This window comes from Puma concolor, chromosome C2 (genome assembly GCF_028749965.1).
Source record: "Puma concolor isolate L17-30 chromosome C2, mPumCon1.1.hap2, whole genome shotgun sequence".
NCBI classification, from domain to species: Eukaryota; Metazoa; Chordata; class Mammalia; order Carnivora; family Felidae; genus Puma; species Puma concolor.
Genome location: NC_141675.1, coordinates 30,217,284 through 30,238,431, shown reverse-complemented (window position 1 = coordinate 30,238,431; position 21,148 = coordinate 30,217,284). Strand labels below are relative to the sequence as shown.

Genomic DNA, 21,148 nt, shown 5'->3' with positions numbered 1-21,148 from the left:
TTTGTTGCCAGTTATGTATGTTAAAATGTATGCATAATCATTAACAGAAAATGATAAAATGAGGTAGATATGAATCTAGATTTGTCAGAAATTACAACACATGAAAATGGGCCACCCTCACCATTTCAGAGCTAGAGAATCTCAGACTAGATTGAGACAGGAGCAGAGACAGACAAAGGGAGGGAGGGTGGGAAGGAGAGAGAGAGAGAGAGAGAGAGAATCCAGTTACGTGCTCTTTAAAAGAAAATGTTGAAAATCAAAGGACAAGAGCAGATAAATCAGAAGATATATCAACTAAAGAGAAGATTTATCTACTTTAATAACAAAGAAGAGTTTGTTAAGGCAAAAAGAATGACAGATTGTGAGATGCTTACAATGTCTAAAACTGACTAGAGACCAATATCTAGATTGTATAGGATCTCCTGACAAGAAAGAGGCAAGAACTACAATAGAAAAATATACAAAGGATTTGGGCAGGTGGACTAGAGCGCCAGCTGGGCTCCCTCTGCCCTCTGTACTTTTCTCTGAACGTCACTGCCATTATTGTCCACTGTAAATGTCTGTCTTCATGGCTAAGTGATGGTCAGCAACCAGCATTCCTGTGGCCTTTCATTTTAGTTCCAACTTGAAATAATCCTGGGGAAGGACTCTGGCTGGCTTACCTGCCTCAGGTACCCTCCTTGAGCCAGGGCAAGGTCCTCTGACTGGTGGCTTCTCCTAGAACCCTGTGGTTGAATAAGGGTCCTTCTCTAAAAGAAAGAGGGAGTCAGTGCTGGTCTCAGGAGGAGGGCTCAGCAGACAAGACGATTGAGACTTCCTATGGAAAGGAAGAGAACACGCTCTAGCAGACACTAAAAAGGAGATGTGGTCCTGCTGAGGGAAAAGAGGTAGCCTGAATGAAGGCACTGGTACTGGGGAAAAAGGGAAGGGTCCTGGATGGAACAGGGTTTGTATTAGATTTTTACTCCTGTTGGAACAAATCACCATAAAATGTAGTGGCTTTAAGGTCACGATCTAGCGGTCCGTGAGTTCGAGCCCCGCGTCAGGCTCTGGGCTGATGGCTCAGAGCCTGGAGCCTGTTTCCGATTCTGTGTCTCCCTCTCTCTCTGCCCCTCCCCCGTTCATGCTCTGTCTCTCTCTGTCCCAAAAATAAATAAACGTTGAAAAAAAAAAATTTTTTTTTAAAAAAATGTAGTGGCTTTAAAACAACACCAATTTACTGTCTTAGAGTTGTGGAGAACAGAAGACCTAAAATCAAGATGTTGGTAGGCCCGTGGTCCTTCTGGAGGCTTTTGTGGAGAATCTGTTTCCTTGCCTTTCCTGGCTTCTAGAGACTGCCTAATCCTTTGGCTTATGGCTCCTTCCTCCTCAGAGTCAGCAGGTTAACATCTTGAAATCTCTCTCCCTCTCACCTTTGTTTCTGACTCTGACCCTCCTGCCTCTCTCTCCTAAGGACCCTGTGATTACACTGGGCCCACCCAGATAATCCAGAATAATCTCCTATTCTAAAACAATTAATCACATCTACTTAAGTCCTTTTTGCCATGTAAGGCAACATGTGTTCACAGGTTCTGAGTATTAGGGTGCTCAGACACTGGGGAGGTCATTGTTTTGTCTATTTCAGGGTTCAATCAAACCAGAGCCAATAGAAGATACACATATATGTATGTATATGTATTTGTATTTCAAGGAATTTGCTTATACAACTGTGGGGGCTGGATAAGCAACTCCAAAATTCATAGGGCAGGCATTCAGGAAAAGATGATCACAGGCATTGGGCCAAAGCTCCTGTTCAGGGGGCATCTATCTTTTTCATTCTGTCTCTTCCTCTTTCTTTCCTTCCCTCCCTCCCTCTCTCTAGCTTTGTTCTCTCACACCTGCTTTTAAGACCCTCTGATTAATTGAATCAGGTCCACCCAGATTATCTAGGATAATCTTCCTTACTTAAAGTCATCTCACTATACATTGTAATGACATCTGCAAATTTCCTCCACAGCAACACCTACCTTAATGGTTGATTGAATAACTGGGGACTGAAGCCTAGCCAGACTGACACATCAAAAACAATGTCACAGGGGCAAAGGGCAGTGACATTCAGGACATGTACATGACAGAATGTGGCAACAGCAGGCAGAGGGTTCCAAGAAATGTGAGAACTCCCGGGCAATAGACAACCCCAAAAGGAGTGCCGCAGGGGCCAGAGGGGCTTTGCCGAGATCACTGAGGGGAGGAAGGCGTACTTTGGGGTGAGTTGCTGCAAGGAGGCCTAGAATGAGGCATTCCATCCATTTCCATCCACTTCCCATAACTGGAGTCTGCTTCCCTTCTCTACGCTGATCAGATCCCAGCATGTCACCAGTGCCTTGATACTCCTTCCTTATGTTGCTTATCAGTATTTGTTCTGTTGAGGTCACAGGCCCCTGGGCTGCAGACATGAGTAGATAGCCGTGTTGGAAAGGTGGGTGAGCTCATGTCTGCTGCTCCTAGGGCTGCAGCTGGTAGGCGTCAAGTATTTGCTTAGCTAATCTTTTCCCATCTAAAGATGCTTATTGATGATTTCATTCATGAGTCTTGAAACCTACAGGTAGCAATCCCAGCCAAAACACACCAGGTGTGGATGATGAAAACACATTCCCTTGCACTTGCCTCCGACAACTCTAGTGAGGTGGCATGGGGGAGTCAAAGGAATGGGGAGGTGGACAAAAGTACACAGTCAGGGCTGGTGTGCTGGCCTCTACCAACAGTACAGCCAGAGCCACACCATGTGAGGACACCTCATGTCAGATGGGCAGATGCACAAGGGGAATGCTGAGAAATCATGAGATTTCTCGATTCCCCCCCCCCCCTTTTTTTTTTTGGTAATGGATTTGCATACAGAGGTTGGACCTTGTCTCCAGGAAAGAGATATCTGGAAGGAAAGATTTAGGTTAAAGCTCAAGAGGACCTACGTGAGTCTCAGGCGGTAGTTCCCTAAGTGTGGTCCCTGTACTAGCAGCATCAACATTACCTGGGAGCTTGTGATAAATGCAGACTCCTGGGCCCTATCCCAGAGCTTCTGAATCTAAAACTGGAGGTGAGGCCCAGCCAGCTGTTTCAACAAGCCCTCTATCTAATTCTCATGCACCCTGAAATTCCAGAACCTCTATTCTGAGGCAAGGCACAGATCGGAGCACTGATTCACATCAGAGGTCACTGGACTGTCTGTGATATTCTTGTCTCCAAGATAGTCACTAAGGTGACATATGGGAAGTGATCCCAGTAAACTGAAATGATTCCCAGGAAACGTGGGGCCACAACTGATGGGAGGAACTTGGGGGACCTTCTTGCTACATGTAGCCTGAGGCAAAGCCAAGGGCTGTGCAGCTCAGGCCCTGACACCTGCCTCTGGGCCACGGAGAAGGGAGGATGGGGAGGGTGCAGAGGGCAGTGTGTTCAGCCTGGAGGAGCATGACCAGCCACACGTTGGAATTCAGAGAATCTCCGGAGGTGCCTTGGGCCCACAGACTTGCTCTACCAGGCTGAGTGACGTTTCAATCTCTTTTTCTACCCCCAGGTAGTTTGGAAATGGCAAATGTTCTCAGGGGCTGAGGTCAGGGGTGTTCGAATTAATGATACTTATAGCTTAAAATTAAATCCTGTAGGTAAACAGAGAATTTGAGAAATGTGCTCGCTTTCCCCCTTGCTCCTACTCCTTCCCTCATTTCCTGTGTTTGGACTGGACATGTCACAGTGCACAGAAGACCTTGGCATCCTGAGTGAGGCCTCCCCACAGTGATGGAGATCACTGTGGCCCTGTCCCCTTGTCACTCCCTGGGGTCCTGGGCAGTGGTGTGGGAGGGGGTGCCAGAGGGTGTGGGTAGCAGGGAAGGATGTTCTGGTGGCTCTTATCTAAACATGGCTTTCCGGTGGGAAAGAGGCTAGCATGCCTTGCTTGACTTCCTGCCTTGACCTCTAGTATAACAGTTTCCTTTCTTCTCGAATACCAGCCTAGGACCTGAGGAAATTTTCCAAGAGAGGCTTTGGACATTTTCTGCAGTGTTGCCTGACTCTCTCTCTCTCTCTCCTCTCTGCCTGAAGACTGGTTCCCACCCAGCTTTTCTACCTTTCCCTATGCAGGCCCACTGGTGTTTCTCCCTCCTTGCCCTCCTGGCTGAGCTGAGGAGTGGAACTGGGAGGAAGGCAAACAGAGGGGAGGTGGGGAGAGGGACACCTTGAGAGACACATAGGAAAGTCAAAGAGGCAAGGTCACAGAAGGAGTGGCCCTCTGTCTGCAAGAGTCCAGAAAGAAGCTGAAGCAATGGAGAGAATAGAGGTGGAATAGCTGGCCGGGGATGCCGACAGAAGACCACCTACATCCTGATGCAGACTTCTGGAGGCTAGACGAAAGACTCAACTTGGACCAAATCATGTATGTTGCTAGCAACCAACCTACTTCTGTCAGCCTCCAGATCCTTCACCTTTAAAAGCCAGAGTTCTTCTGTCCCAGAGAGCCTTGTTAAAGGCCTGTGTATCCTCCTGATTCTTTTTTTTTTTTTTTTTTTGAGAGAGATGGAGAGAGAGAGAATCCCATGAGGGGCAGAGAGAGGGAGAGAGAATCCCACACAGGCTTTGCACAGTCAGCGCAGAGCCTGAAGTGGGGCCTGTGCTCACCCGAAGCAAGGCTTGAACTCAGATCCGTCAGATAATGACCTGATTCTTCTGCAAATTTAGCAAGTGAAGTTCTGTTAGGAGGTATGCCCCAGGGCTCCATTTCCAGGCATCTCACAGATGGTAACTTGCAGCTGTGTAGAGTCTAACAAAACATAGGGTTCTTTGGCCTCAGGGAGAAGGAACAAAAGGTAACGGAGATAATGGGATAAGACATCTTCCCATAGCAGCATTCTTGCAATGTTGACACCCAAAGAATGTCAACATTGCACAAAGCCCAAAGGGGATTTATTTCAAAACCCCACATATAGCTATTGAGTCACCATTTTATTCTGGAGATTGATCCTTATATTCCATGTGGTCCAAAAGAACTTATCCTCTCTTCCTGGGTATGAGGTTGAATAGCTGTCAGAAGTAAGGCTCACTATCTGTAGAGGCACCTGCTGGCCAGCCAGCCTGAAACCCAGGGATGGCTCCCTGGATGTCCGCTTGGGTCTGCCCCAGCCCCATAGTCTACATGTGCCTCTCACCACTCCCACTCCCCATGTTCCCACTGTCTTTTGAGTTCCCTCTTTCCATTTCGTTGGTCTTCAGATCCTCACTCACTACCTCCCATTTTCCCTTAGTCATCAAGTCATTGCCTTCCCTGGAGCTTTTCTCCTGCTGATGTCCCCTGCTCCACTGCCTCTTCTGACTGGAGGCTTCCTCTACCTGTTCCAAAACCTTGCATTGGCCTACCTGCCTCCAGTTGTCCTATTCTCTCCTCTATCCCTCATCCTGTTACAGTTTAACCTTTCTAAAAATGTTTGACGTGCATTATGTCTTCCCAGAAGTCTTCAGTGATGGCCAAAGAGAGATAAAATTCTGTGGCTTTCCTTGGGCACCAATCCTCTTTCCTGACTGGGTTTTCCCCTCTCACCTAGCCAGAACTTTCTCAGACTAACCAGATCATTCCCTGACCCCAATCCTGTCATGCTTGTGTTTTTCCATTCCTCATCTTGCCTCCTGGGCTAGGATGACCCCTTTGTTCCCCTCCACTTTCTGACATTCTCCTCATCCTCAAAAACCCAGCTCTGACCTGATTTTCTCCAGGGACCTCTCCCTCACCTTCTCATATTCTGAGTGCCTCTGGCACCATTACTTGTATCATTCCTCTAGCGTCTGCCATATTGCCTTGAGAGTAGTTACTACCACTATTGTGTACATATGTTTCATCTTACTAATACACTTCCCCAGAAGGGTCTGGCCCTACTTGACCCTTGGTCTCTTCTGGAATATGCTTGGCTCATGGTACTGTTCAATAAGTATCTGCTTACTACATTATTTTTAATGTTCCTTCTGGGCAAAATTAGCAATAATGTACCCACCCCCCAACATACACACACAGCCCCTAGTAAAATCTATCAGCACTGGCAGGCCAAAGAATTGTAAACTATATCTGCACCTTTGGCAGAGGAGGTGTGGTTTCAGTCGTCTTAGGGAGATACCACATCCAGTGAAGGGTAAGTCTTGACTTGTGTGTGTTTTGAACTAAGTGAGGATTTTAAGAGTGGACCTGCCCCCCCCCCAACCCTGAATAATCATGATTGCCCTGGAATCACAGCTGTGATGGCATTAAAGTGATGTTCAAACAGAACTTGGTAAGGAAATCACAGGCCGACAAGGAGGTCTGGGCAGGGAGGACAAAGGAGAGTGTTCTAGGCTGAGAGCAGCATGTGCAGGGGGCATTACCCAGATGAAGAGACATGTGTTTAAGGAATAGACACAAGTGCAATGTGATGGGGCTTGCACCACCTCCCAGAGCCAGCCACAGAGAGGAAGGAGGCCTCTTACAAGTGTGCCTGCTGGCAGGCATGGTTTAGAGGGAGTCTGGAAAAGGAAAAGTCTGGAAAAGCAAGTCAACCTGGAGCTATGTCCTTTATAAGGTCTAGAAAAAAATGGTGAGTAGATATTCTTTGGCAAAATGTCTGCAGACGATTCTCTGATGCTTGTGAGAATTTACCATCGACCAAGGAGACAAGTCTTTCTACACGGCAGCTTTGAAAGGTATGAGGTAAACCATTTCAGTTGGAGGAGAGAAGGTGTCCCCTGCCCCATCACATTTTACATGGGTTTCCTGTAACTATTGGCTCACACGGAAAAGAGGTCTGTGTGTTTGGGGAAACTTCTCATGAAACATGAGCAGTCAGCACCGTCCAGTTGTGCATAGAAGGCAGAGGAACCTGAGAATGAGTAAGAAGACACCCAGGGTTGCGGGAGCAGAGCCTAAATTGGGCAAGCAGATCAAGGATGGGAACAGGGGTGAGGCAGGAAATGGGTGCCCAGCACAGAAGGTCCTGGCTGTCAGTGTTTGTCCATAGTGGACAATAAGTGAGTAATAGAGGAATTAAGGAAATAGCTGGGGTGAGTTTGGAGGAACTTAACAACTAGAAAAATAAAGCGAGGCGCCTGCGTGGTTCAGCTAGTTAAGCATCTGACTCTTGATTTTGGCTCAGGTCATGATCTTACGGTTCATGGGATCAAGCCCCCAGTCAGGCTCTGTGCTGACAGCATGGAGTCTTCTTGGGATTCTCTCTCTCCCTCTGTCTCTGCCCCTCCCCTGCTTTCTCTTTTGTGTTCTCTTTCTCTCTCTCTCAAAAAATAAAGCAACCTACTTCCTCAAGCAACTGGAAAGCAGGTGAGAGCACTCTCCTGAGAGCTGGAGGAGGTAATGTGGTGGCCCAGAGAGAAAGTGACACAGGTTTCTGTGAGGGTCAGCTGAGGACACCTGAGCCAGAGGGACAGGATTCTGTCACTGAACCAAGAGGATGAAGACCAAGGCATGTCCCCTGTACTTCTAATGATTGGCAAAAGTCCTTGGTATTCCTTGGCTTATAGACACATCAATCCATTCTCTCCCTCCATTGCCCTGTGTATCTCTGGATCTCAATTTCTTCTCATAAGGATGCCAGTCATTGGGTTGGGGCCCATATTATTCTAGTATGAACTCACCTTAACTTGATTACATCTGCAGAGAGCCTATGTCCAAATAATGTCACATTCCTGGGTACCAGGAGTTAGGGCTTTGAGCCTAACACAATCCAAGGACACAGTTAACCTCATCATACCCAGCAAGGAAGCTGGGGGCAGCATAGGCGGTAGAGAATGTCCTTAGCATTTTTCTGTGAGTTCCAGGGGCTAAGAGAGTTTGGTGTAGAGAGACATGAGATCAGTCATGAAGATCATAACAAAGAGTGTTGGGGGACCACCACTGTAGGTGGTATAGTCCTTTGGGTCCATATCTTTGATATGTTGTCATGGGCCAGTGGGGAAACTGAGATTACCTGGTTACACGCCATTGCTGTGATCTATAGGAGGTCAAGTGGCAGAATCTGGAATCATGATCATTGCTTAGCACTTAGGGAAGACATTTTATTCCCTTGAGGTTCTGATGGGATAGAGACATTTGAGTGTGAGACAAAGAACCCTTTCCTTCTGACATCCTTCCAACTGCCTCCAGAAGAACAGAGGGAAGGAATAACCAAAGAAGTGTGGTGATTTTCCTATGTAGGAGCAGTCAAATCCCTCTGTTGCAGGTTGGGTTTTCTTTTTTGTGCCTCCTGAATGTCTTATCCTGGATGCCAAGGGCCTGCTCCACTTGGGGCCAAGTTATTAGGGGGCTGCATAGCTTTCATGGAGTAATGAGATTTTGGAAAAGCGTGGGCATCTGTGAGATCAGCCCGTGAATCCTGGGTCCCTCGGCGTGCAGGGGAATGCCAGGGTGATCAGGATGGGGTGTGACAATGTTCCCAAGCAGGAAAGCATGTCTCTGCCAGTGACAGGCCTGTTGCAGGGGAGTCCCCACCTGTGTGGGTGCACGTGGTGGGAGTGGCGAGCTGAGCACACCTGTCTGATGCATGTGTGTGCATGTGTGCATGTGTGCGTATGTGCCTGTGCCGTAGCCTCGGGAGGCACTCTGACACCAGAGCAGCGGGAGGGAGAGTGCTGACAGGGAGCGGGGCCCAGCACAGTGGCTGGGCCTGGGCCAATGGGCGGCCACACGCATGTCAGTGCCTGGGCCTCTCAGAGTGGGCGACGGCTCACCCTCCTCTCAAACACCTGCTGTGTTTGACTCTCTTGCAGGTTCTTGACACTGTGTTCTCAGGCCTCTCCTGTGGCTTTGATGGGCTGAGCGTGCTGCGATTTATCCAGAACTCTGAGGGAGGCTATGGACTGGTCTTCCCAGAGCTGATGCTGCTGAGGCCCAGCATCGGTGGGTGGGCACAGGCTGCCCACTGTGGGGGTTTCCTGGGCAAGGACTCTTTCCTTATTCTGCCAGGAGACCCACGAAACCTTCTCAGGCTCTTCACCTGGTGGCCCCCGGCCACACCCAGACACTCACTCACCACTCCCTCCTCACCGCTCAGGGCAAGTCTCCAGTCTCTTGTCTGCTAAAAGACCCGGAAAGGCCAAGAGTCAAAGATGGGTCTAGGCTTTCATTTCTCCAAGAGGAGATGCTTGGGAGCTCTGATTTGGAGATAGTCCAGCACTAATTCAGAGGAAAGTGAAAGAATTTATAAGGGCTTGCTAAGTAACTTACCAGCCTCCAGAACTTTTTTGGAAGATAAATGAGTACAATAGAAGGAAAAAAGCCTACCTATTTGTACAAGGAATTTGCAATCCCTTTTGATAATTGCACATCCACTTACTTATGGTTTTTGGGTGCCCAGGTTACCAGTGGTGCAATTCACTAAAATGTATTCCTTCCCTTTGATTTATTCATTATCAAGCATTTGCGGAGCCATCACCTCTTCCTCATAAAGTAGCAGCCGCGCTCTGTGGTCATTCTCCTCCTCTGCCCTGCTGGCAGGTGACAAGTACATGCTAGGTTCCAGGATTGCCGCAGGGCCCAAAACACTCATGGTGGTTGTAATTGCAGTCTGGGCTCAGTGCCCCATAGGAACAGAGAGTGTGTAACAGGAGGGCCACTCTTTGCCACCAGAAAGACAGGTGAGTAGAAGCTAACCAGGGGAGGGGACAGGAGTAAAGAGCCCCCAGGTAAAGTGAATGGCTCTGAGGCAACACCTCATCTCACAGGAGCCGTGAATTTTCCACTCAGTTTTCACTTTCTACAACAGGCTGAACATAGGAGAAAAGGCCCAGGTGGTGGGTAGTGCAGCGAGAGCAGAAGGTAGACAGGGGCTAGATGGGGGAGGGAGGTGCCTCTAGGCTGGGACACTTTGCTTGTTTTCACTTTGAGATGGAGGGAATCTATTGGAGGGTCACAACAGGCTCTGATATTCATTTTCAGAACGTCATGCTGACATAGTATGTGATTGTATTTCGGTAAAGTACAAACAAAACACGCAGACTAGCCCATTGGCTAGAAGCCACTAACCCATGTGGCTAGAAGTCAGGAGAGTCATTCTGCTGGAGGTGGGGAGTGGTGAGAGGGGTACTCGGGCTTTTGGGAAGCAGGACATGTTCTGTTTTTCGATCTGTACACTGGTCCTTTAAGTGTCCTCAGTTTGTGAGATTTTACCAAGTTGTACTCTATCTTTGACTTAGGCCTTTTGTGTGTGAATGTTATACTCAAAGCTCCTAAAAGATGACTCCTTGGGGGAAGGAGGGGTGCCTCGTGGCTCCGGTGGTTAAGTGTCTGACTCTTGATCTTGGCTCAGGTCATGCTCTCACAGTTCATGAGATTAAACCCTGCTTAGGATTCTCTCCCTCCCTCTCCCTCTGTCCTTCCCTGCTTGTGCTCTCTCTCTCTCTCTCAAAAATAAACAAATAAACTTAAAAAAAAAATATGACTCCTGGCTAAGGAATAGATTGGAGGGAGGAAGGCGTGAGCTTAAGAAAAGGGTAGGAACCTGATTGCAGCCAGGCGAGATCTGACAGTGGCTGGAGTGGAGGGTGGCAGTGGAGCTGGAGACCATGAGCTGGATTTGAGTCTTGGTTTGGAGGTTGAAGTCCCGGGGTGAGATCTGACATTGAGAAGAGGAGATCCAAGGTAAGATCATGGTTTGGGGCATGGATTTCAGATACTGGAGGAGAGTCAAAGCTGAAATGTGTGGAATGCATTTCATTGCAGGACCTGGGCTAGAGGAGGAGGGGTCTGCCCTCCAGCGATGGCAGGACTTCAGCATCCCACCAGGGTGGCCCTGTGGGGGCTGGTGGGCAAGGTTTCCAAGGCCAACGTGTGTAGAGAGATGGGCAAAAAGGCTGAGGACAGAGCACAGATACCACCCTTTTCAGGTGGGGAGCCAGAAAAGGATTTCTAAGAAGGGACAGACAGAGCAAGAGGGATGACAATATCACAAAGGTGAGGGAAACCAAGTGTGTCGAATGCTAACAAAACTTAGAGCCACCGTTGGAGGCCACTGGATTGGCAATTAGATAACCAGAAATCTTGTTGAAAACAACTTCAGGGATGCTTCCTTCCACCAAAGTCTCATAAGATCAGGCAGCTCGGTGGGGCAGGGTGATGGCCTGATTTGGTGTCAGCTGGCTGCCTACCATTTACCAGCTGTGTGACATGAGACAATTGTGTAAGCTTCCCTGAACCTCCATTTCCTCATCCATAAACAAAAGGAATCCTACCTGCCTCTCAGGGCAGTACGAGGACTAACTTAACGGAGCAAATATTTATTGGACATTTATTATGTGCCAGATGGTCAGCCAGATGCAGAAGATACAGGGTGACCAAGACTGATGAAAGGAAAAGAGAAAAAAGTAAGCAAACAAGATGATGTGAAGAAAGCAGACAGCCCCTCAGTGCTCCCCCATGGCCACGAGCCAGCCTCCCTTCTGGCCAGCTTCCTGGGGATCAGCTCTCAGGGTTCCAGGCTCTTCTCACTTCACATCCCCCATCCCCACTTTCTCTGTGAAAAACTAGTTTTCCCTTCCTTGCAGGCTTAATCTTCAAACCCTTCAGAGAAGCAAGGGAAAATATTAACATCCTATCTTGTTCTTGCAAAGAATAGCAGGAATATAAAATAGGCAAAGGCTCCATATTAATACAGTCTGGATGTTCTTTTGCTGCCATAAGTGGATTCAAAGAAGTTTCCCTAATAACGCCTTATTTCAATCTAACAAATTACTTTTGTGCCAACTTCCAAAAAAGACAAATGGCACTTGTACTCCATGAAGGGAAGCTTTTCTGAATTAAAAAAATAATAACTTTGGGAATTTCTGAGGAAGAATTTGGACACATATTTACGTAAATGTCAATGATATGTTTGTTTCAAAGTTTTTGTTTTTCTGGGGACACTTGAGCACCATACTTCTAGCTAATCTGATAAATTCATTTAGTCTCATGTGCTCATGTCTCATCTCTTCCAGAAATTTGATTTCTAAAGCCCAGAACCGCAGGTCCCTATTATATCAGGCAGTCTCTCACCCTCTGTCCTCCATTTTATTTTCCCTCTCAAATGCTACCAGATCAATCTAGCCATCTGCCTTCTCCCTCCCTGGGGCCAAGTGCTGGACAGGCACCAGCAGGATAAAACCTAAGACAACCACAACCAAAAGTGTTTGAGAATCACTAGTGTTAGCAGCTAGAAAGCTCATGTAGCTCCCTTTCCTGTGCCCGGTGTCCCCTCCGACAAGGACTGAATGGCAATCCCCCTATCTCTTTACAGATGGTTCTGATCTTTGTACTTGCAAGGCCCCCAGGGCCTGGGCTTATCAAGGGCCTGTTCTGGCTCATAATAACATTAAAAACAAAACACACAAAATGACAACAAAAACTACAGAATTATGCAGATTGGGACCTTCAAGGTCCATTCTAGTTTCATCTTACAGGCGAGAGTTTTCAGGTGAGATTTTTATCTAAGCTGAGTAGACTAGACTCAACAATGGCCAAAAGACCTTTTTTCTAACTCAAAGCGTCGGAGACCTGGCTCCAAACAGGACCCCCCAGGCAGTGTGAAAGCGGGAGAGCGTCCACCTGTGCATGATGTCCCTCTGTGCCTGCTGTGGTTTCCAGTGGCCTCCTGGCCTCCACTGAGCCTCCCTCCTCCCTGAAGCAGCTCTCACAGACCTCAGAAAGTGGCCTTTGTCTGTCATATTAGGAGAACCCTGCCATACAGTAAGGCCATTCTGTGGACAGTAGAGGCTGGCAAGGGGGCGCTGGAGAGAACAGACAGGGGCCTGGCTTGACCACTTCCCCTCCCAGGCGGGGTCCCAGTTACAACTCTCCAGTCTGGCTACTTCCTTCTTAAGGAACAAGGAGGCTGTGGTGGAAATCATGTTTTTCTTCTTAGATTATCCTGATTTTTATACTTCCAAAGGTCTCCCAGGGCCCTGTCATATCAAAGGCTTTTTCTAGTTTATAATAATACTAAAGATACCTTTTATTATTGCCCCTATGAATACCACCAACTTTGACCCTAGGCTGGCTATTTTGAATCTCTGAACTTTATCTTGTTCAGGCATTCTTCCTGCATGGGAAAATATTTGATTTCCTGAATCACTTCTTGAAAGAGACGTTCCCCTTTGGGGCCACTGGGCCATGGTTGGGATCCAAAGCCACACCCTGCAGAAGGTACAGGAGGGGTAAGCCAGCCGACTGATGAAGGAGGCCTTTCACCTCTGAGTCCTTGCTTTGCTTCCTTCTTTTTCTTGTGTCAGGACAGGGGAAAGGGATCCCTGTTTCCCATCCAACTCTGTCTGAGGTGCCTTTCAAGTGGGCCTCAGAGGAGCTAACACAGAGAGCCTCCTCCCCTTTCAGATGCCTTGGTCTGGGAAACGGCGAGCATCACCCTTTCTGAGTTCTCTTCTTCGTCCCCGTTGCACTAGGGCATCTTGAGCCCAGGGCCTCACCTCCAAGGTCTTACCCATGTGGTGAACTGCCAGCCAGGACTGAGATTGGGCTATGAGCGTAGAGACACTGAAAGACGCAAATACACGTGGAGATAGGCAGACACCTAGAGCCAGCACCACCTTCCCACCATGTGCCTTCTTTTGGAGACACCACTGGAAATAGCACTTTGTAGAAGATTCTGATCAAAGAAATGAGGTATCAGAATGCATGAATGTAGTAGGGAGGTCGTGGGGGAGAGTTGTAGAGAAAGACCTGGATACACGTTTTGGTTTGTCTACTTAGTCCACAGACAGGTGTATACTGCTTTTTTTTCTCCGTTGTAAAAGTGGGCACAGAATTATCAATTTGTTTGCTAGACCTAGCATCAGGAAAGACGTTGCGTTTATGATTCAAGATGGCAGACCAGGCACATATTTGTCTCCCCTCATCTCCATCACCCTCAGTATAATGAGAGTGATGAATAAAAGAATGGTGAAAGCCAGTAACAGAAAAGAGAAAGGAGAGATTATGAGTAGGTGAACAGTTGCAATAATCTCAGTAAGACGGAGGCAGCTGAGAACGTCGATGGGCTGAGGAAGGCCCGCTGTCAGGTGCACGCATGGGGCCTGCAGCGTGTGGAACCCTTGCACTGGGCACAGCCCTAGAGAGCGACCAATTTAGAATGTGGAGGGCTGGCAGAGACAGAGATGGGAAGTGGGGCCGAACCCCAAGGGGTTCATATAGAGCATCCGTTTACCCTTGGGAAACACAGGCAACCTTCAGCTGAGGAACCATCAGCTGGCACACGTGCACACTGAGAAGGGAAGCTTTGCGCCTTCTGGCTCCCCGCCTGCTTGCCGCAGAGCAAAGTGATCCAGTGTTGGGTTACTTGGTAGATCCAATATAGTAGAACTATTGCAAGTTGGAAGGAACTGGGAGAGGGGTGGGAGATGTAGGAATACATGAGCTAAATCCTCTCCTCTAATGGCATGCAGTCCAAAGTGATAAATCAGGAGACTGCAGAACAAGCGTGTTATTTTGATATGTGTGGATGTAATCCACTGAACAGCTCAGACCAAAGGTAGTTGTCCCTGACCTCCTATTGCACTGGTGCTGGGCTTGAGCTGAGGGCAGGGCGGGGCCTTGGCAGTCTAAGCCCTTCCGTGTTACCTGATTTTTAAAAACATATGCACATCTTAGGTTGATACAAAACGAAGGGAGAGAATGAAAAAGAGAAAAGAAGTGTAAATGGATTTCTGATTACATACGAGAGATTCCAGTTGACTGTGGAAAGGGGGTTCCGAATGCCAGCTGTTGCTCAAACCCAGGAGGGTCTTCAGCATGGCTCTGCAGCTCTGATGCTTCCTGAGAGACGTGTGAGCCTGTCTGGCGTGTGGTCAGCTCCAGCCGGGGGACAGGAGCGGCAGAATGGTCTCTGGAGCCAGATTTTGACTCCAGAGTTGGAGGAATGAAAGCAAGCAGTGCCTTGGGGTCTCCGCCCTCACTCAGCGAACTGCTGAATGGCCCTCAGCACACCCCTAAACTCTCCCTGAATTGCTGGGAGGGTGAGAATAAGGTCTCACTGTGCTCTTCTTTTCTCTTTCTTCTCTCTCCTTCCCTCCCTCCCCCCTCCTCCCTCACTCCTTCCTTCCCCCCTTTCCTCCCTTCCCTCCTTCCAAAGAATAGTTCCATTTAGATTCGTGGCAGCTGCCATGTGTGGAGGGAAGTAGTTGTTCAAACTGGGAGGTCACAGCCTAGGTCTCAGTCCAGCCCCACCTCCTGCTCCTGAATGGTTTTCTTCCTACTCCTAGCCTCTCTTGGTAGATTAAATTATCTCAGAGATGTCACATCCTAGTGGACATCATGTATCAAGTGAATTTTTTAGCGTTTTGCCTTCCCTAGGATGTGTGTGTACAAAATCAGAATTGGTGGACAGCAGAGTCCATGATTAAACAGGTAGCAACCTCATGGGCCTCACATTTCAGAACCTCTGCCCAGTGTCCCTATAATCGTGAGTGGATGCCTCAGATCATAGTCATAATGCTTAGTTTGGAAAAGAGGGTGATGGACATGTAAAGGACACCATGTATTAGCTGCACTTTGACCCTTTCTCATTTATCTTGAGCTGCGAAGGTTTCCCTCCTTGTCCTTATGGCTTACCCTTTATGGTGGTATTACTTACATCTTGAAGCTTCGCTGGGGCCCAGGGCCTCACTCTGAACCCTCACTTGGCATCTCAGCCATCTTGTCAGCCTTTTGGAGCTCTTTGGCACATGTAGCAAAAAGATTTCTCTTCTTTAGAAGAAAGATCTTCATGACCACCCCAGTTTCCCTGCTTACCTCCTCTCCAAGCCTCCTCATCATGTTTGTTAGGGTTGAGAGAAGGAATGGGGTTGTGGGCATGAGCATTTGGGTCTAAGAGCTTCCCTTCTACCATGCCTTGCAGAAATATTCCCCTGTGTTAGCCTTCTCCTCGAGCTGCCTTCTACAAGATGTGCCAAAAGACATGTACAGTTTTACACACACAGAGAAACCTAGCTGCTTATATTGGCACACCACACAAACATAGCCATTTATGTGGGTTCTGACCCTTTAAAAGTGGGCTCTTTGAGTAAATAAATGTATTCCAATGACACTACCAATGCTCATATTAAAAAACAAAACCAAACTGTGGAACTCCCTTCAAAGCCTCAGTACATTATCTTGAATACCTTCATGGTTGCAAGTCCTTTTAAAATCAGTTTTTCCTTAAATCAACTTTATTGAACTCTAGTTTATATACAAAAGTGCACAGATTTTAAATGATTGATGAGTTTTGCCAAATGTATACACCTGTGTAAATACTGCCACAATCAAAATATAAAATATTTCTACTACCCCAGAAAGCCCCTTCAGACATAAATGCGAATGTTGAACTTTTTAGTTTGGGTTTAGAAAAATCCAACAGTGACTTAGCATTGAGCCAAGAAAATGAGTGGGGCAGCAGAGTGGATAAATGTGATTTTGTGCCTTGAGACCTATGTGGCTTATAGACTGATCAAAGGCAGCACTGAGGGGGCATTCATAAATGACTGAGGACAGATCACTGGAATGAACCTGCAGCTTCCTCAGTGGCTCTGATGGACGAATTTCTTGAGCAAGGACTCATGAGTTAGAGTATTTATTTATTTTTTCTGTTTACTTATTTTTGAGGGGGGGAGGGAGGGAGGGAGAGAAAAAGAGAGAGAGAGAGAGAGAGAGAGAGAACCCCAAGGAGGCTCCTCACTATCAGTGAGGAGCCTGATGTGAGGCTCAAACTCACAAACAATGAGATCATGACCTGAGCCAAAATCAAGAGTCAGACGCTTAACCAACTGAGCCACCCAGGCACCCCATGAGTTAGAGTATTTAAAGAAACATTCAGGGGCTCTTGGGTGGCTCAGTTGGTTAAGCGTCTGACTTGATTTCAGCTCAGGTCATGATCTCACTGTTCATGGAATCAAGTGTGATTCCCCGCATCAGGCGGAGTTGACAGTGAGGAACCTGCTTGGGATTCTCTATCTCCCTCTCTCTTTCTCTCTCTCTGCCCCCCCTTGCTCACGCATTTCTCTCTCTTTCTCTCTCTCTCAAAATAAATAAACAAACATTAAAAAAATAAAGATAAAGACACATCTATTCACTCAACAACAATTGAGCTCTGATATGGACCGGGCATTGTTCCAGGCAATGGGGAAGTGGCACCTTAAAAACCATTCATCATCTTTCCTCTGTGCAGTCTCTGTCTGGTGGGGCAAGATGCCAATAAGTGGCAATGATATAATTTAGGAAGCAAGAAGCGCCATGAGAAAGAAAAAACAATATAGTGAAGGGATTGAAGATGACAGGGAGAGAGAGAGTTCGGTTGGAGAAGTATGGTGAAAGTTGGCTGAAAGCTGGTGATGAGGTTGGCTCTGTGAGGGGGTGTAGGATGTGGAAAGGTACCAGCTGGCTCTAGGCAGAGGCTCCCACCTAGTATCTGGGGGGGAAAACGGGGAATTTCTGTGTTTCCTGGAGAGAGCAAAGGCAGATCTTTCAGGAAAGATTGGAGACAGATTTTTTTTTCTCCCACTGTCCTCACCTTCCTCTCATGAGACTGCTGGGGAATTTGGTAGAGGTTAGTCATTCCTATTAATTCATTACTAATTTGGTTAGAGGGAGACTGGTCTTTTCTGAGCTTTATGCTCAGAAACTTGGATATTCCAAAACTGAACTCACTGTCCTCTCACTCCATAAAGACTCCCCTGCCTGGGGCCCCGTCTTGCCTTGCACACACAGCCTTGCCCCCTTCCTGGCCCTGAGGCTGGAAGCTCTGCCCCTTTTCTTCCAACTCAAATCACTGGCAGCCTTGTGAATTCAACCTTTGTGGGTGCCTCCCTGGATCTCTGCTGCCCGACCTTTCGTCCTGATCTCATACTCTCTCCCAGGCTGTTATGACGGCCCTCACTCCTCTGCTAGATGCTGCTGCCCTTAATGCCAACCATGTGCCAAGCCTCCAAGAGGCCTCTGCAGCAATAGTATGCTGGGATTTTTAGAAGCAACCTTGAACTAGACACATAACTGAGCCACATGCTGGGCAAGAAGAGCCAAGAAGAGTTAGTTATCCAGATCAAGAAGGGGAAGATAATTCAGCGCAGATTGTGAGCAGAGACACAGACGATGAATGTGTGCTGTGGAGAACTGGAGTAGTATGACCTTGATGGAGTTTGAAGGGCAAAGTGTATGGCCATGGGGGTTGTAGCAATCTAGTGCTGCATTACAAAACAATGCAAAACTTAGTGCTTCAAAGAATGACAGCATTCATTTGCTCACAAATCTGCCATCTGTACAAGGCTTGGTGGGATCGCTCATTTCTGCTCCACTTGGCATCAAGGCTGGGGCTGGAACCCTCCAGGGGCTCTTTCAGTGACATGTCTGGCAGTTGATGCTGGAACTTGAGCTGGGGTTGGCTGAGACAACAACGCGTGACCTCTCCATGAGCAGGGAAGACTGGGCTTCCTTACAATGGGATGTCTGGCTTCTTAGGGTCCCAGGAGAGAGTCAGAAGGATTCTCTGTCAGTGTCAGGACTTAGCCTCAGAGATCACATAGCATCATCTTCTGCTTCACTCTCTTCATTAGAAGCAAGTAACTAAGATTGGCCCAGATTGAAGGGGAGGGAACACAAGACCCCACCTCTTGGTGAAGGAATGTCATTGTCACATGGGATGGCAGATATTGTTATAGACATCTTCATAAAATACAATCAGCCACAGCAGAGTAGGCAGGCAAAGTCTGGGATCTGTAGCATCTTAAATACCATGCCATTGCATCTTAAAAACCAAGGCATTGGTTTTTATCTTGTAGGAAGTGGGGAGCCAGTGAGTGATGTTCATTTGGGTATAGCCTGCTCACATCTGAGTTTGAGAAAGCTGTCTCTGGGGTGGTGGGATGGGGGATTTTAAGGGGAGGGCCTGAGGCAAGGCATGCCGTGCAGACAAAGCACAGGTCAAATACAAGAGGTGCCAAGGAGAAATCACAGGGCTCAGCAAGGGCACCAGATGTCAGAGTGTGAGAAGCACGGGCATCTGGGAGGATTCCCAGTTTCTAGCTTGGGGAGCTAAGTGAAGGTGCTGAGGAAAGAAGGGAAAACAGGAGAGGTTTGTGGGGACAATGAGTCATGTTTGGGACGTGGGTCTGAGAATGTCCAGGTGGACACAGTCAGCAGACAATAGGAGGGACTTGAGTGTCAAGCCCTGGGGAAAGTTCTAAATGAGGGACTGAGATGTGGGTGCCACAAATGGATTTTCCAATGAATGTGTGCAGAAAGGGTGTTGTGTCCCAGAGATGCGGACCACAGACAGAGCATCAGAAGAGGTCTGGTGAGGCATCTGAGATCACTTGGCTCTTTCCTGGATCTGTCCTGGGCCAGGAAGCGGGGTTCAAGCCTGCTCCACTGCCGTGTCCATCCTGGAAAAGTCCCTCACTCTCCTTTACTGCCACCCTCACTATCTTAAGGTGCTTTTCCATCTGGCCGATCCTCAGCAGAAACCCCTGTACATTTGGGACTGTCTGTGTTCAATTTGTTTTCTTTTCCTCATCTTCATACATTACCCTCCGCACACAAATGGTCAGAGCCACGGCGTCATAACACGCATTGCCCAGTGGATTCTGCTGGGTGAATTTGTCTAAATAACACACTTCGGGCTTCACCTCCACCAGTTTTGACTCAGCAGGCCTCAGTTTGGGCCTGACCTTATATTTCAGAGACACCACCAGCCCCCACTAAGTGATCATGGATGAGAACTGAGTTAAGAACCACCAATTTAGCCCAGTTACCTCACAGGGAAATCAAGACCCCAAGAGGAAGGGCCAGAACTGGTGCACTTCTGGTATCTCACTGCCTGGCACCCGAGCCCAGAGTGCTGACTGCATGCGGAATGCTCTGCAAGGCACTTAGGAGCCCCATGTTGGGACTTCAGTTTCCCCATTTATAAAAGACAGTGGGACTAGATCGTTTTCAAAAACATCTTTATCACAAAATCTTAAGAATCGCAATATATGAAATGAAGCTGAGCAAGGCCTCCCTAGGGAGGCAGGTATGGAGTGCTCCCTCCACCTCTAGGTGTACAGGCTTCCTTCTGTCCCTGGTGAGGAGCTAGGTGGCCGCGGGCTCTAGCGGGCGGCACTTTGGAGAGGTGTGTGGTTTTGTGGGTGTCTTGGCCTCCTCGGATTTGGAGACTGTGAGCATGGATGCATGTGTGGGCAGACAGCCAGTGCCGGGCCCTGTCGGAGGCCCCAGGCTGCCCTCACAAGGGCTCTGCCCTGGCAGGTAGGAGAGGGAATGTCAGCTCTGATCCCACTGCCTGGAGAGGGGCCCCCGCACAGGGGGTGGCCTCGGCTGTGCAAGGAAACGGAAATGAAGGAGGAGACCCAGTTGCTCTTCTAAGATGCCAGCCCTTAATTAAGGGAAGAGTTTTGGCAGACTATGAAACACAAGGGCACCGCACCCTTCCCTGGAGGAAAAGTGCAATCTCCAGCAAGGGGCACCTTGCAGGGGAGCTCAGGGATGTGGGACTCCTGGCTCTGAGCCTGCTCTGGCCCAGCCCACTGGCTGAGAACCCAAAAGCTCAGCCTGGAGCCAACTCCAGGTGCTACAAACCGTTGTCACCCTCCCAGCTGTGTTATCTGTCCCATCAACCCCAAACTCACATTCATATTTACTCATACTCTTAGGGCAGACATATAGGGCAGGAAAGGATGAAGAGACTGTGGCCCAGGGCCTTCCTGGGACCCTTATCATTCATCCACGGAGGAGCAAGCACAATCACAGATACCCCTGATAAGAGGTGATAGCAAGCTGGGGGACATTCATTCAAACCAGGGGTTTTGGGAACCCACCATGGTGCATTAGAGACCAGCCTTGGAGAATGGGTATTGATGGTGGAGTGGGGAATGGAGAACAGGTCAAGAGGAGTGAAGCAAAGTGCCCTCAGGCTTTCTGTGTCCCTGAGAGTGACCTGGACAGCTGGAGATTGGCTTCTAGTCTTCACAGGACTCAGGAGGAAGGGCAGAGCAGTGCCAGGGGAGGGTGTGGGGGGCGGGCACTGTGGTGTAGTTAGGGGAGAATTCAAGGTGCTGAGTGCTCTAGATGTGGGGCTGATGAGTCACGCCTTTCCCTCCCCTCGGGGGTGAGGGTGCTTCTCCAGCCCTGTGGTTTTGC

General features: G+C 48.3%; 1 protein-coding gene across 1 annotated transcript in view; it reads left to right on the top strand.

The window, feature by feature from the left end:
• Positions 1 to 21,148, top strand: part of SLCO2A1 (solute carrier organic anion transporter family member 2A1) — an 82,829-nt gene that overhangs the window by 15,828 nt on the left and 45,853 nt on the right. The window lies entirely within an intron of this gene.